This window comes from Poecilia reticulata, linkage group LG5, assembly GCF_000633615.1.
Source record: "Poecilia reticulata strain Guanapo linkage group LG5, Guppy_female_1.0+MT, whole genome shotgun sequence".
Classification (NCBI taxonomy): domain Eukaryota; kingdom Metazoa; phylum Chordata; class Actinopteri; order Cyprinodontiformes; family Poeciliidae; genus Poecilia; species Poecilia reticulata.
In genome coordinates this window covers 1,449,721-1,463,143 of record NC_024335.1, presented here as the reverse complement: position 1 = coordinate 1,463,143, position 13,423 = coordinate 1,449,721, and the positions used below count along the sequence as shown (strand labels likewise).

General features: G+C 43.2%; 2 long non-coding RNA genes across 3 annotated transcripts in view; one reads left to right on the top strand and one right to left on the bottom strand.

Annotated features, from left to right (window-relative positions):
- LOC103464290 (uncharacterized) overlaps positions 1 to 3,893 on the top strand; it is a 4,577-nt gene extending 684 nt beyond the window's left edge. The window contains exons 1-3 of one of the 2 annotated variants that reach the window (XR_001776579.1): positions 20 to 121; positions 698 to 851; positions 2,188 to 3,893. This is a non-coding gene — a long non-coding RNA (uncharacterized LOC103464290). Of the gene's footprint in view, positions 1 to 19; positions 122 to 697; positions 852 to 2,187 lie in introns of those variants that run through there. The other variant, XR_001776580.1, reaches the window with a different exon arrangement.
- Positions 3,894 to 3,996: 103 nt separating this feature from the next.
- On the bottom strand, positions 3,997 to 11,685 carry LOC103464289 (uncharacterized). The gene is made up of 2 exons (XR_533631.2): positions 7,068 to 11,685; positions 3,997 to 4,379 (listed from the first exon to the last, which is right to left on the bottom strand). It is a non-coding gene; the product is annotated as an uncharacterized LOC103464289 (long non-coding RNA).
- Positions 11,686 to 13,423: the final 1,738 nt, after the last annotated feature.

Here is a 13,423-nt window from a genome sequence, read left to right as displayed (position 1 = left end):
GCTGCCGGTAGACAACCAGAACCGGGCCGACTGCTGCCGGTAAACAACCAGAACCGGGCCGACTGCTTCCGGTAAACAACCAGAACCGGGCCGACTGCTTCCGGTAGACAACCAGAACCGGGTAAATATTTAGTTAGCAAACTAAATATTTAGCCATCAAATAAAATATTTAGTTTCGAAGGGAAATATTTTCAATTTAAATTTTTAGTTCCACACTCAATGTTTGAGTCAAACTAAATATTTAGTTTACAAAAAATTATTTAGCCCTGAATTAAATATTTATTTTTGCCAAATATGTAGTTTGAAACTAAATATTTATTTTCCAAACTAAACATTTAAATATTTAGGTGCTACATAAAAATATGTTGATAACAATAGTTAAATATTTAACCAGCAACCTAAATATTTAGTTGGCAAACTAAACATTTAGTTTAGAAAATAAATGTTTAGTTTTTAAAGTAAATATTTAGTTTAGAGCTAAATATTTAGTTAGTTCCAAACTTAACAAATATTGATTTACAAACTAAATATTTAGTTCCAGACAAAGTATTTATTTTCCAAACTAATTATTTAGTTTGCAAACTAAATAATTAGTTTACAAGCTAAATATATGGCTTGTATACTAAATATTTAGCTAGTTTGAAACACTGCTATTTATAAATGTATGAATAACACGGTGAATTTTTTCCTCTGACAGGCTGAATAAACCATTTTTGGAGCTGATCTTGCAGCGGGTGGAGGCTCGGATGGATGACTCAGAAAGTGAAGTCAAACGCTGCGACACCTGGTGAAATATTTACAGTCCTGTAGGAGCGGCAGCCGGCAACAGTCGGTCGGTGAGGAAGCAGCTGGTAAGTAACGCAACCTGACAGAATCGTGTCAGAACCAGGCAGAGCCGACAGGAGGGAAAATCCAACATGGACGCCACTCGGCCCACATGCAGATCAGCAATGGAGAGGATTTCATTTACACAGCCACTAGAGGGTGATAGTGAGCCATGTCAATTGATTAGGCAGTTACAGAAGCAACCGACAGCCAATCAGAGCAGCAGCAGATTTAAATCTCAAAGGTTCAAGAGCATAGATTACAACCATGTAAAAACTGGAAGATTGGAACGTCATCGACTAGCGGCGCTGCATCGTAACTGCGACATCCAAAATGGCGGAACCAAGTGAACTAGTCGTAAGTCCTAACTGCTGTATGCGTTTTTAGAAAGTGGCAGTCTGATTTTAAAAGTACAGTACAGGGATTTTTACTGTCCAAAGTCGTTTCAGGGAATGTTTTTATTTGTTTTTTTTATTTTTTAGGAGATATACCATCTTTTTATTGCATATATTTACATTGATATATTTTTATCACTTATCTGGCATAGATTTTCAAAGCAGCACTCGAAATGCTGACTGATAAAATTATTCATTTCTGTCTAATTTGTTCATAATTATGACATGAAGTTATATTGTTTCTAAAATCCACCTGGAATCCGGAGGAAACGACACGCCTGACGTTTGTGTCGACCTTCCTGGTAAATAAGGTTCTGGTAGCTGTTTCAGATTTCTCCTTCAGATCTCTGAAGCAAGCAGAAATAGAAACGGACCCGCGGCGGAACCAGAACCGTCAGGAGGGACGATGAGACATCACCCAGAATCGTGTTGGGATGACTCAGTTTTCCTCCTTCACCCTGAACATCAGCAGCTCCAGACTTCAGCTGGTCGTCCCAGAAACTGGTTCAGTTCCTGCTGACTGAATTAAGGCCCAGCGGGCCGAGCAGACAGAACCAGGCTTGGAGTTTGGGTCAGAGCCCGGCGGCCGTGAAGCCGGCTCTCATTTTGTGGCTGTTTCCTAACATTTAATTAAATTTCCAGTCGGTCAACGTTAATGTGCCGTCAACGCTGAAGCAACACATTTAATCTGTGAGTGATGAAAACAATCCTGTTCTAATTATAGGGGGGGATTTGGGTCAATAACAGAACCAGCTGCATGTCGGAGCGTCATCCTGATCGACCTTTGACCCTTTCCTGGTTTGAACCGTTCCTCCTAGCTGTTTGATCTTCCAGAAAGCCCCGTTTCTGTGCAGTATACTTTTTACCAAATGCTCTTTTATTACTTGAGTAATTCCTTGGATGGTTACTTTTTACTTTTACCTGAGTAAAAGTATGTTGAAGTAGAGCTTCTTTTACTTGTTTACAGTTTTTGGGTTCTCTGCCACCTCTGGCTGTGAGCCGATAGGAGGAGATCCGAGTGTCTGCTGACGGTAGCGATGATGAAGATGTGAAGCAGCTCCTCTTCATCAGCCGCTCTGGAGGAAACGGCATTCGTCGCTCCCAGCAGCTCGGTGACAGATTCGCTGCTACCTGTTGTTTTTCTGCACTCCAACGGCTGTGATTCACCCAAACTGAGATGTTTTCACCACCATCTTTATTCATGTGTTATATAAGTGCTAACAATGCATGAAGCCACCCACCAGAACAGTTTATCCCCAACGAGAACAGAGAAATCATCCATTATTAAAACAAAAGCCGAAGCTTCATTTACATAAACGCAGGTAAAATGTCAGATTTCTGAGGCCTTAATAAAAACATTCAAACCAGTAAAATTCTGATCAATGAGAGAAAAATCAAAGGATCTGAAGGTAGAAATGTAGAAATGTATCAGTCAGGAGACGACAAACAGCAGTGTTCCCTCAGATGAACGTTGAGTAACCATTGTCTGACCATTTATGAGGTCAGACACTGATGTTGGCCGAGGAGGACCAATTGAGAGAAGGACCGTTTCTCCCTCACTTCACTTCCCTCCATGATGCACCTCGGTTTGTGACCTGAAGCTCAATTTATTTCAGTTCAGTTTACTTATATACCACCAAAAATAATCATTTTAATTCAGTCACACTAAGATTACCAACTGATCCTTAAAGTCAATTAATCAAGCTCAGTTCATTATTCAGATTAATTTTAAAAACTTCTATTTGGTCATTGCCTTGCAGCATTCATTCCTCCTGGACCAGCAGGGGCCAACATGGGCAGAAAAACCCCACACCCATTCCCCAAAGTGCACCTCTGACATTTTGTAACTACATGAAAAAGACATGGTGGATGAGCAAGAATGTCCTCCCAGCAGAGGTTCAGCCCATAAAAACAATCCTACCACCGTGTTGCTACTAACAACTGTTTGTTTTTTATTTTGTTTTGTTGTTTTGGTTTTTTTTTTTACTTCTACGCATGCTGCACGGTGTTGTACTCTTGCCCTCGGCGCCCTACACTGCCCCCTGGAGTGTAGGAGACTATAGGCTACAGCAGGGTCGATCCAGACAGAAAATAAAGTTGTCAGCTTGATTCATAACATCTATTTTCCACACAAACTTTAGTTTTAGTCAGTTTTACTTCCTGACGGCGGAACCACTCTGGAATCCACTGAACTTTGGAGAAAAAAAAAATCTTCTTTAGTTTCACATCATGTTATGTTATTCGTGCATCGAAAACAAACCTGGAGTGTTGCTTTGATTCTTTCATGCATGTCTGAGAAATCCTTTAATCTCCATGGCAACCATTCAGCTGCAAACGCCTGGGTGAGCCCAGCTCTGGCTTTGGGTTGCAGCTTCTTCTCAAGAGCTTCAGTTTCCAAGCTTCGGCCTCACGGAGCAACCCAACCCTGTTACTCCAGCTCCTTCAGACTAGCCAGCAGCAAATGGCTGGTGGAACTGCTGTAACTGCTGAGCTAGGAGGTACTTGTCAGAGCGACGCTGGTAAAAACGTTAAAGGGTTAATTAAGGAGCCATGTTGTGATGACTTCCTGAAGACGGAGCTTCAAAAAGACCAGGAGCTTCGTAAAGAGACAGAGGCCCAATTTTAAGGTGTTGAATCAGGAAGTAGTATTTCTTTAAGTTATATTTGATAAATGTAGATTTTTTTTAAACACCTGAAGGTAGCATAGTTACTTGACTTCTATTAGATGGCACTATGTTTCTGGAGAGTACATAATGCTAGCCCTTTGAGCACTCCATTAAGTTTCTCAGCAGCGCTTTTATTGTGAAATATCAGTTAGCAGAGAAGCATCAGGATGTGAAGTCCTGCAGAGGTTCCTCCTGCGGTGACCTTTGTGACTCCACCGTGTCCGCCGGCCGGTCATCCACCTACAGCTCTGAGTGCGTCTGACTCGTCCTGTTCTTGCCGCTTTGAGGCGTGAACGGAGTTGATCCGGGATCAGATGAAACGAGCACCAGCTCCCCCGTTTCTGATCGGTTTGCCTTGTTCTCCTGGATCTCTGGTCGCCTTTATGTAAGCACGCAGCTTTGTGTTGTTGCCATGGTGTCGATGTCTAGCAGGCGCTGCAGCGCCTACATGATTCAGTCACATCAGAGGATCTGGCTCTGGGGCTGCAGGGAGCTGCAGAGACAACAAGGTAGAAAACACAATGTAGAAGCTGCTGCACCACAATAATTTAAACACAAGCAGGTTCCTCATTCAGAACCAGAAGATGTGCTGCAGCTCGTTTTCATATGAACACTTAAAAACTGCAGCAGCTCATAGTTGAACTCGTAGTTTTTCCGACACCTGAACTCATAACTCATAAAATCAGCCTTTAAAACTGCCGGTGACGGGACGAGTGCTCTTTTATTGGACTGTGTTGCTATGGAAACAGATTGGGTCCAAGTTCGCTGGCTGTCAGAGACTGACAATAAATATTCCTAAACAAGATGCAGAACATCCATAAAGGGAGGAACTTGCTTGAGGCTTTAATGATTTAGACAAAACTTTTTTGTTTTAAAGTGAATTTTCTGCCTTTAACATTTGGAGCTTTCATCTGTTTGTCCTTGAAAAAAACCTCAGAAGCTAAACGGGAACGACAGAAACGCTTTGGGGCACGTTTCCCTTCTTCCTGGGTTTCATTCTTCCATCCGTTTTCAGGCGTTTTTGTTGTGTCTGACCGTCTGATACCGCTCACTGATTCAGCTTTAGGTCGGACCAAACCCTCTGCAACCGGAACCAGAACTGAACCCACAGGGTTGCTTTAGGGTCCAACCCGTCTCTTCAGCCGTCCTTAATAGAACCAGAAACGGGAAGGTTTGGAGGGAATCAGAGTTCACTGAGGCAGTGAGACGATCCCGAGGCCGGTGGCTGGATCACGGACAATGTCTGAGGAGCTAGAGGACAAGGACAGGGCGTCTCCAGGACGAAGACGTCTGATTGGTCCTCAGAGATGTCCTGGAAAGACGTTCAGGAGGAAAACCTGGAGAACTCCTCACTAGTTAGGTTTCCATCCAATTCTTGCGCAAATTCTGAGCAAGCTTTTAAAATGTCACAAAAAAGAAGAAAAAATAAAATGTGACTTGTTTCCATCTTCTGCTTTGGACCGAATCAGTCATGTGACCCAAAGCGTGGCGTCATCGGATGTGGACACTATGCATGGCTGGAATAAACAGGAAGTAGAGGATGCTAACAGCATGGAGTACAAATCACCCCTCAGAACCACCTCTGAGCCCTGGAGGTTTGGACTTGGAAGTGTTTTGGAGTTTGGTGCCTCTGGTAAGGTGCAGAAAGGCCAGGAGTGTTTGTTTGGCTAGAACTTTAAATCTTCCTTTCACTCTCTTTTGAAAAAACTGACAAAAAAGTTTTTCGGCAGTTTATACTTGCCTCAAGAAAGTGTAAAAGCTACATTTGCAAAGTTAAAGTTATTCGTCAAAATGTGCATAAAAACTGTTGATGGGAACAAGTTCCTGTTTCCATGCGGACATTCAGTCCTTCGGGTCACTTTGTTTCTAACGGTGGGTTTACGACTCAGGAGGCAGAACTCCTGCAGGGTTCTGGCTTCACCTTTCCTCCACAGATAGGAAGACATGTTTTAGACATGTTTGACCTCCAGACTGGAGCGCTACAGAGCAGCCACTGATGGTTCTCACCATCCTGACCCGGTTTGGACCTTTGACCCCTCTGACTAGTCAGAATCATCTGGAAACCAGTGATGTCGGTAGATCTTCATCAGCTTGTTTCCTCGGACCAGATCTTGTTTTAATTTTGCTTCCCTGCAGTTTCAGGTTCACCGACATCCAGCCTCAGAGTGGATTTATTTCCCCTGCGGAGCTTCGGCTTCATTTCACGCCGTTATTACCCCACCGACTCCTGACCGCGGCTCCAGGGAGCAGTTCCAGCTCTGAGGGGGCGGACGGCGGCGGCTGCTCCTCTGCAGCCCGACTCCGGTGTTTACTTAGATGAAAAGTGAAAAAAAAAAAAACAAGAAATGTGGCTGTGATGATCTGGTTGAGCGGGAGCAGCTTCCAGTGTGTGGGCTGCTAGCTGTGTGTGCCACTCGATGCGTGGGCTGAATGTTGAAACGTCTCATTGACATGAGCAGAGCGCCGTTTCTGCTGCTGCTGTGATATACGAACAGGAGCACATGGTCATAGTGCGACAGTGTGTGTGTGTGTGAGTGTGTGTGTGTGGGAGCTGAGGTTGTGCTGCTGTTTGAAGTGAGCGATGGTGTGCAGCGCTGCAGCTGCCGTTTGCATGCTAATGCTGCGGCAGAGCTGGAGGACGTGGGAGAAGGGGGAAAAAGGCCAGAGTCCACCCACACACACACACACACACACACACACATCCCAACCTGCCATCTCACACCTCTACTGCTGCAGGAACACGCTGGATGTGTTGATGTCTCGCTGCAGAGGAGGAAACCCTCTGAACACAGACGGTGGATGGTGCTCAGAGTTGGCTGCAGATTAGAAAATGTGTCTGTGAGGAATCAAACTGCAGAGCTCCTGTTTCAGGGCCCAGATTCGCCGGCTGATGGAGAGAACACAGTAATAACGACGCTAATTTCATTTGTGGGTCATTTTTCAAAGACGAAGTTAGAAAATCAAATCAGAAGTGGGCCTGAAGCGGTGGTACAGTCTGAACAGCAGAACTTATTCTTAGCCTGGCCCCGTTTCAGCTCAGGAAGGCGCATCAGGAGGAGACAGCCATCCAACCAAACGCTTCAGGAGGAGTGGAGGGAAATGACGACGTCAGACCGAATCTAGGCTGGTTAGAAGAGACTGAGCTCTGCAGAGGAGATTAATAGTTGACATGGAAACTAACCTGCTTTAAAACCTGGAGTCCAGCCAGCCTGATCAGGTCACTGGGGGCTTCAGGTCTCCATCCATCACAGGACCAGTTAACCCAAGTCTTGGTTCTCGCTGTCAGAGGAAGCCGGAGTACCCAGAGAGAACTCATGCATGCACAGGGAGGACATGCAAATTCATAATTACTTCATTAAATGTTGTAACTCACATTAATTCAAATTCTTATTGTAGACAGTGATGGCATTAAAGTTCTCTGTAGCGGTGTGTGTTACAGCAAATTTGAAGAAGCCTCTGACTGAAGATGATAGTGTGTTAGTGTGTGGGAGCTGAGGTTGTGCTGCTGCTTGAGGTCAGAGTTGTCCATAATTTTATTGGTCTTATGAGTCATGCAGACTCCATGTAGGAAGAGCCCAGCTGGGATTTGAAGCCAGGATCTTCTTGCTGTGCTACCAGCATGCAGACCGAGATGAACTGATGTGGATGAGAAAAAGAAAAGGTCTCAGATGAATGTTGGCCTCCACATTCACCATGAAGCTACAACTTGGAGACCCAGAGATGATCCAGACAGGAGAAGCAGAAAATTCATCTTCGCAATGTTTAAATAATTAAACATTCAAGTATTCATCCTCAGGGTTGCTAAAGCCTCTTCTCCATAGAGTCTTACTCTGTCCGGTTCCAGCCAGGTTGGGTGTTCCTCACTGTGCAGAGGTTGACACTCCGATCATCTCATTTTGGCGCGTTTTCCTCTGCGCGGTCAGTTTCTCTTAGTGTATTTGTTTGTTGCCCCGTCCAGTTGGCATGGTATGCGCTCTACCGCCACAGTTGATGAAAAGGTTTGAACCTCAAGGTTTGACCAAAGATTCAGCAATCTGCAGCTTCCCAACTACTACGGTCTCGTTGCGGATTGGCTGAGATGTTATACGAGGAGGAATCAATGAAAGCAGTCTACCGCCAATCAAATGGCTTGTGCGCAATACCAGGCTTGGCTCAGCTTCTACCATCCCCGTTGAAAAAAACCAGGATCTTAGTTTTTTTGCAAATGTAGACGAAGCCATGCCCGTGGAGAAGAGGGTTACAGGTCTCTGCTGGCTGCGTTCCATTTTTGTTTCCATGTGGTGGAGCAGGAAGTTGCACTAAGTGTCTTCATCAGAGGTTTTGTGTCGTTTGCTGCAGTGGTTCTTGGTGCAGCGGCCCCACAGGCCAGGAGAGGAACAGCAGTAGAAGAGAACTGCAGCAGCTGAAAATGCAACAGTTTTGGTCCCCAGTCAAACCGAGTCTACCGGAAAACACCGTTAGTGTGTAATTTGGAGAAGAAGATGGAGGGATGTGTCTGGTCTTCAGCTGCAGCTGTGAGGGCGATTGTGTTTCTGCTGTAAGCAGCATGTAAACTCATCCTCGCCTCTTGAAACCGGAGTCAGTCGTATTAAAAATGTTCAGCATCCAGAAGGAACAATCAGCTCCTACATGCAGATGATCTCAGTTAAAGACGCTTTTAGTCAGTCAGTTGTTTTATTCCAGGAGCAGCAGCTGATGGAAACCTGAAGGTGATGAAAGTTTAATGGCTCTCTCAGCCAGCAGGCGTTTCATGATGGAGACCTCCAGCAACGCTCTGGGCCTGGAGGGAATCCCGACCCGCTAACCCGGATCCATCAGCCGCCAGCTGGCTGCGGCCGCCTCGGTGCTGAGGCTGACGGCGGGGGACTCCCTGAGCAGCTGCACGGGTCGATGCTAGCTGAGGAACGGCGCCGCCCGCTATGGATCTGATGACCTTTCACCTGAACTGGCAAATCCTCTGCTGTCCTTTGGTTCCACTTTGTTTGGGATTTATCCCATTTTGCTTTTAATATACATTCCTTAAGATTTCTCATCCTTCAGTTTCACTATTTAGTGTCTCAGTTACCATCTGACTGATTTTATTTAAATGGGACAGTGCATATATACCAGATATAGCAAAATGTTCATTTCCATTCTTAGTCCCATAAAAACAAACAGAAGATGCAAACATTCACACTGTTTCATGTATAAAAATAAGAAATACAATAAAAACTGTATAGAAAGTTGGAAAACCCGATTTCAAGAAGGTTCATATCGAAATGCTCATTTAAAAATTTATATTTACAACATTATGTCACAAAAATAATAACTAAAACATGAAATTCCTCAAAGGTTGCTGAGGTTCATTGATCACAGTGCTGAGTTTTGGCCAACCATGCTTTGCAGAACAGATAGGTGGCGCTCTGTCTAATAACAGGCAGTTTGTTCCAGCACTAACATTTTTTAATTGATAAAACATTTTTTGAGAATGAAGACTTTCTAAATTGAATTTCTCAGTCCCGTCTGAAGGTCGACCTAATGCTTTTTGCCTTTTTAGAAAATTCTCTAAGGATACGTTTTTAATGGCTTTACCCAATAAGACAGTCAATTTTAAATAACTGAAAATTCTCAAAACTTAAAAAGTTATATTTGTCTAAAACTAGGCAAATATTATATGACTGTGGTCTCCTTTAATTGCTTTTTTAAAAAGCTGTTTAATAAGTTTTAATGTAGTAGAACAAGCAAATGAGCATGATGTGAAGCAATATTCAGTGTGTGATAAAATCATGCACTTGAGGTCAGACTAAGATAAGAGGCCTAATGAGTTTGATGTTAAAGTTGGCTATCTGAGTTGCCTTTTTTGGTTTTTTTTAACAAAACTTGGAGTTAAAAATTAAACCAATGTTCTCCCTGGGATCAAATCTCCACTTTAGATGTTCATCTGATCCTCTGATTGTTGCCCCTAGTCTCTGTTTCCTGGATTAAAGTTTTAGATTTTTAGTAAAAATTCATCATTTTTCATCCATCTCCTTCCTCTTCTGCTTAATTCTGGTCTCTGATTGAGCTGCTCAGACCAGATAACCCGCGGTATCGGCGGGAGAACATTGCAAACGGGTCGGTTCTGATCAGCTGAAGAAGGAAGAGAGTTTCTGGTCTCTGAAGAGAGGCAGAACGAAACCAGACAGCCTGATTTATGATCCAGTGAGCCGGTTTATGTCCGGGTTCCAGCATGGACCTGTTGCCGTCTTGGACGTCCTCTTCATTTTCCAGAGGTCTCCATAAATCCTTCAGATTTATATGGACAGACGCCCTTTCTCGTTTCATCAAGGTCAGACACAAAACTGCATCTGGTGCATTAAATCTGCTCACACACTTCCTGTTTGTTTCCTGAAGCAGAGCCTTTCATTTATAATAATCTTTTTCCCACCTACTGCCTCCATCTTTCTTTCACCTCATCCCTCTCAGCAGAACCAATAAGTCCAGTGTTTCCTGTTTAAAATCATGGATGATGGCCTGTTTTCCCTCCAAGCAGTAAGGCTTTTCTGTGATCCTTCAAAATGGTGTGAATAAAGAGCAGTAAGAACTCTGAAATCTTTTCATTTGTACTTCTGTTACTTTCAGTTTCAGATCATTTTGATGTAGTTTGATGGTTGAATCAATAGCAAGCAGGAGGTAGAGATTGTACAACCGTTTACTCTAAATTAGCTTACTCAGCTGCACATTACTTTTAATCTGAGTGTACAGTCCCATGGTCAGGTCCTCCACTGAGGAAGCAGTTTAGTCTGATTTAGTGCCAGTGAGGTTTACAGTGTATGTAAGTATCTGGTCTCAGCTGTAGAGAGTATGACTACTGATGGCAGATGATTTTGAGGATGCATTCACACATGATAGTCTGGTAGAATCGATTTAATTTGGAACCAAAACTGATCAATTTGTTCCATTTCCAGCTGCTCTGGATCTTTTTCTCACTGAACTGAGTCAAACCAACCATTTGCAGCATGTCATTTATGCATGTTGCCGTTTGGTGGAGTCATCAGGAACCATGGAATCAGCTTCCACAGTTATGCTGATGACACTCAGTTATACATCTCGTTGTCTCGGGACGACCCCCAACCAATCACTGCACTTTTTAATCGCATTTCAGGCATTAAAACTGGATGGCACAGAACTTTCACCAGCTCAACCAGGACCAAACAGAATTTTAATAATTGAACCAGAGAATCAGAAAGAAATTATAATTAAAAAAATAACAAACTGCGTCTTTTAAACCTTCAAAACAAGTCAGAAGCCTGAGCCTCCGACTTGTTTTGAAGTCAGTCTTCTCAACTCTGAGCTCACTTTTATTCCACATATTAAAATAGTTGAAACAGGATTTTATCATCTAAAAAAATGTAGCCAAAGTTTTCCCTGTTCTCTAATACTGAGACTTTAATGCTTTTATTTCCAGCCATATAGATTCTGTAATGCTGCTTTCTGGTCTCACTGAAAAAAGTCAGCACAGCCTCCAGCTGTTACTAAACTCTGCTGCTCGAGTGTTAACCAGGCCCAGAAGGCCGGCTCACACCACACCTGTTTTAAAATCATTGCACTGGCTCCCAGTACGTCTGAGGAGTGATTTTAAGTTTCTTTTACTGGTTTTTAAATGTCTTAATGGTCTTGCACCATCTGATCTTGCTGATAATATCTTATGAACCTCCTCTAGTTTTTGTTTGTTTGTATTGATCTGTACAGCATTTTGAGCTGCTTTTAGTATGAAGAGTGCTTTCTAAATATGATTTGATTGATTGATTGATTGATTGATTGATTGATTGATTGATTGATTGATTGATTGATTGAAATAACTTGTTCCCCTCCTCACCTGTGGGGGCGCTACACCAAGAATAACTGCCACAAAACCCTTCAAAGAAGAAACTTAGGGCAACTTCCTTCTTTGCAAAACGTAATAAAAAATGGATTGGCGTCAGATTTCAGCGGTTGTAGGATTTCCCTTGAACATGACTGATTTCACTCGTTTGTTTAGGTTGTGTTTACCCAGAATGCTGTGCGCTGTAGTCTGCTTCCTGCTTTTGGAGCGGTCTCCGGTCCGCTTGCATTCACAGACTCATTCAAACAGAACCAGAGTTCAGGTTTTTAGGTGGACCAGAGGTACATCAGAGTTTGTTTCCACATTCTCACATCCCAAAACTAACCGAACTTTCTAAACTAATGAACTAAAGTTTGATTAAAGCACGCTAAACAGGGCTTGTGTGAACGCACCCCTAACTGTCTAGTCACAGTTCTTGTTTACTGCAGAGGAACTCATTGAGAGAAACCCGCAGTCGGATCTGCAGGATGAGGTGTTCAGTTTCATTAAGCGAGAAGAAATGCAGTGAAAACAGAGAAGCTCTGCTTGTCTCTTCTCATTAAAATCCTCCCCTGATTCCTCCATCCTCCGGTTCGGAGACAATGGGAAGCTCCGGTTCGTCTTCATATAGCAGCGACTATATACCAGCATCATGTTAGCAGGAGGCTCGGGAGGAAAAACAGAAAGGCTTTTGTGATAAAAATAATACAGATTACGTGAGAAGGTAGCCATGGATACAACATCCAGTCACCCTTGTCAGTGCATATATGGAGAGATTTATGTTTCCAGCTGGAGTATGTGTCTCAGCGCGGCGTGTTGTCAGCCCGCTGCGGTGTAGGTGGAACCTGACCCCAGGAAGTCACCGCCTTACATAAGCCTGCTGGATCTCAATCACAAACTCCACTTCCTAATCAAAATTAATGCTGAAAACTTTCTCAGGAAAACAGAGCCTCTTCTGGCAGGAACGCCAATGAGGGACTACACGTCCAATCAGAGCTGCCGCTGGGTTTTTCACTGAGACTGCCCACTGGAAGCCTCCAGCCAGCATCCAATCCAATCCAGTCCGATCCAATCCAGCCTGATCCAATCCAGTCCAGTCCTGCCCCTCAGAGGAGGCTCAAGTTTTCAGGAAACCTTTCACTGATGTTTCCAGAACCACATTAATTACCATAAAACCGTCTTCAGCACTTATCCAAACTGCATTATCAGCTTCTTCAACATCAACACATAGACTCACTGTTAATGTAGTCCATTGGGGGGGTTCTGTAGTCCAAGTTTAGATGAATCAAACTGGATCCTGTGATCACAGATCCAGAGGCCTGAGTGAAGTCGGTTCCTCACCTTCTTCAAATCTAACAAAATTGGTGTCAAAAGTTTGGGGAGCAAAAATGTTTGTCTGTGCTGTTCTTCATTTGAGGATATTAATGAAAGTTTAAAGGTCAAAAGGTCAATCAGCTCCCCCATATTACCCAAATCTAACAAAATTGGTGTCAAACATTTGTGCAGCAAAAATGTTCATTTGTGCTGCTATCCAAATGAAAAATTTTATTTAATAACATATTTACTGAGGGTTGAAGATCCTCTACCCAAAAATCAACACTCAGGGTACAAAATAAAATTAAAATGACAGAAAATAAAATTCAGCTAAAAAAAGAAAATATACATATTAAAAAAATAGAAAAAAATACGAATGTATGTTATCCATATATTTATAC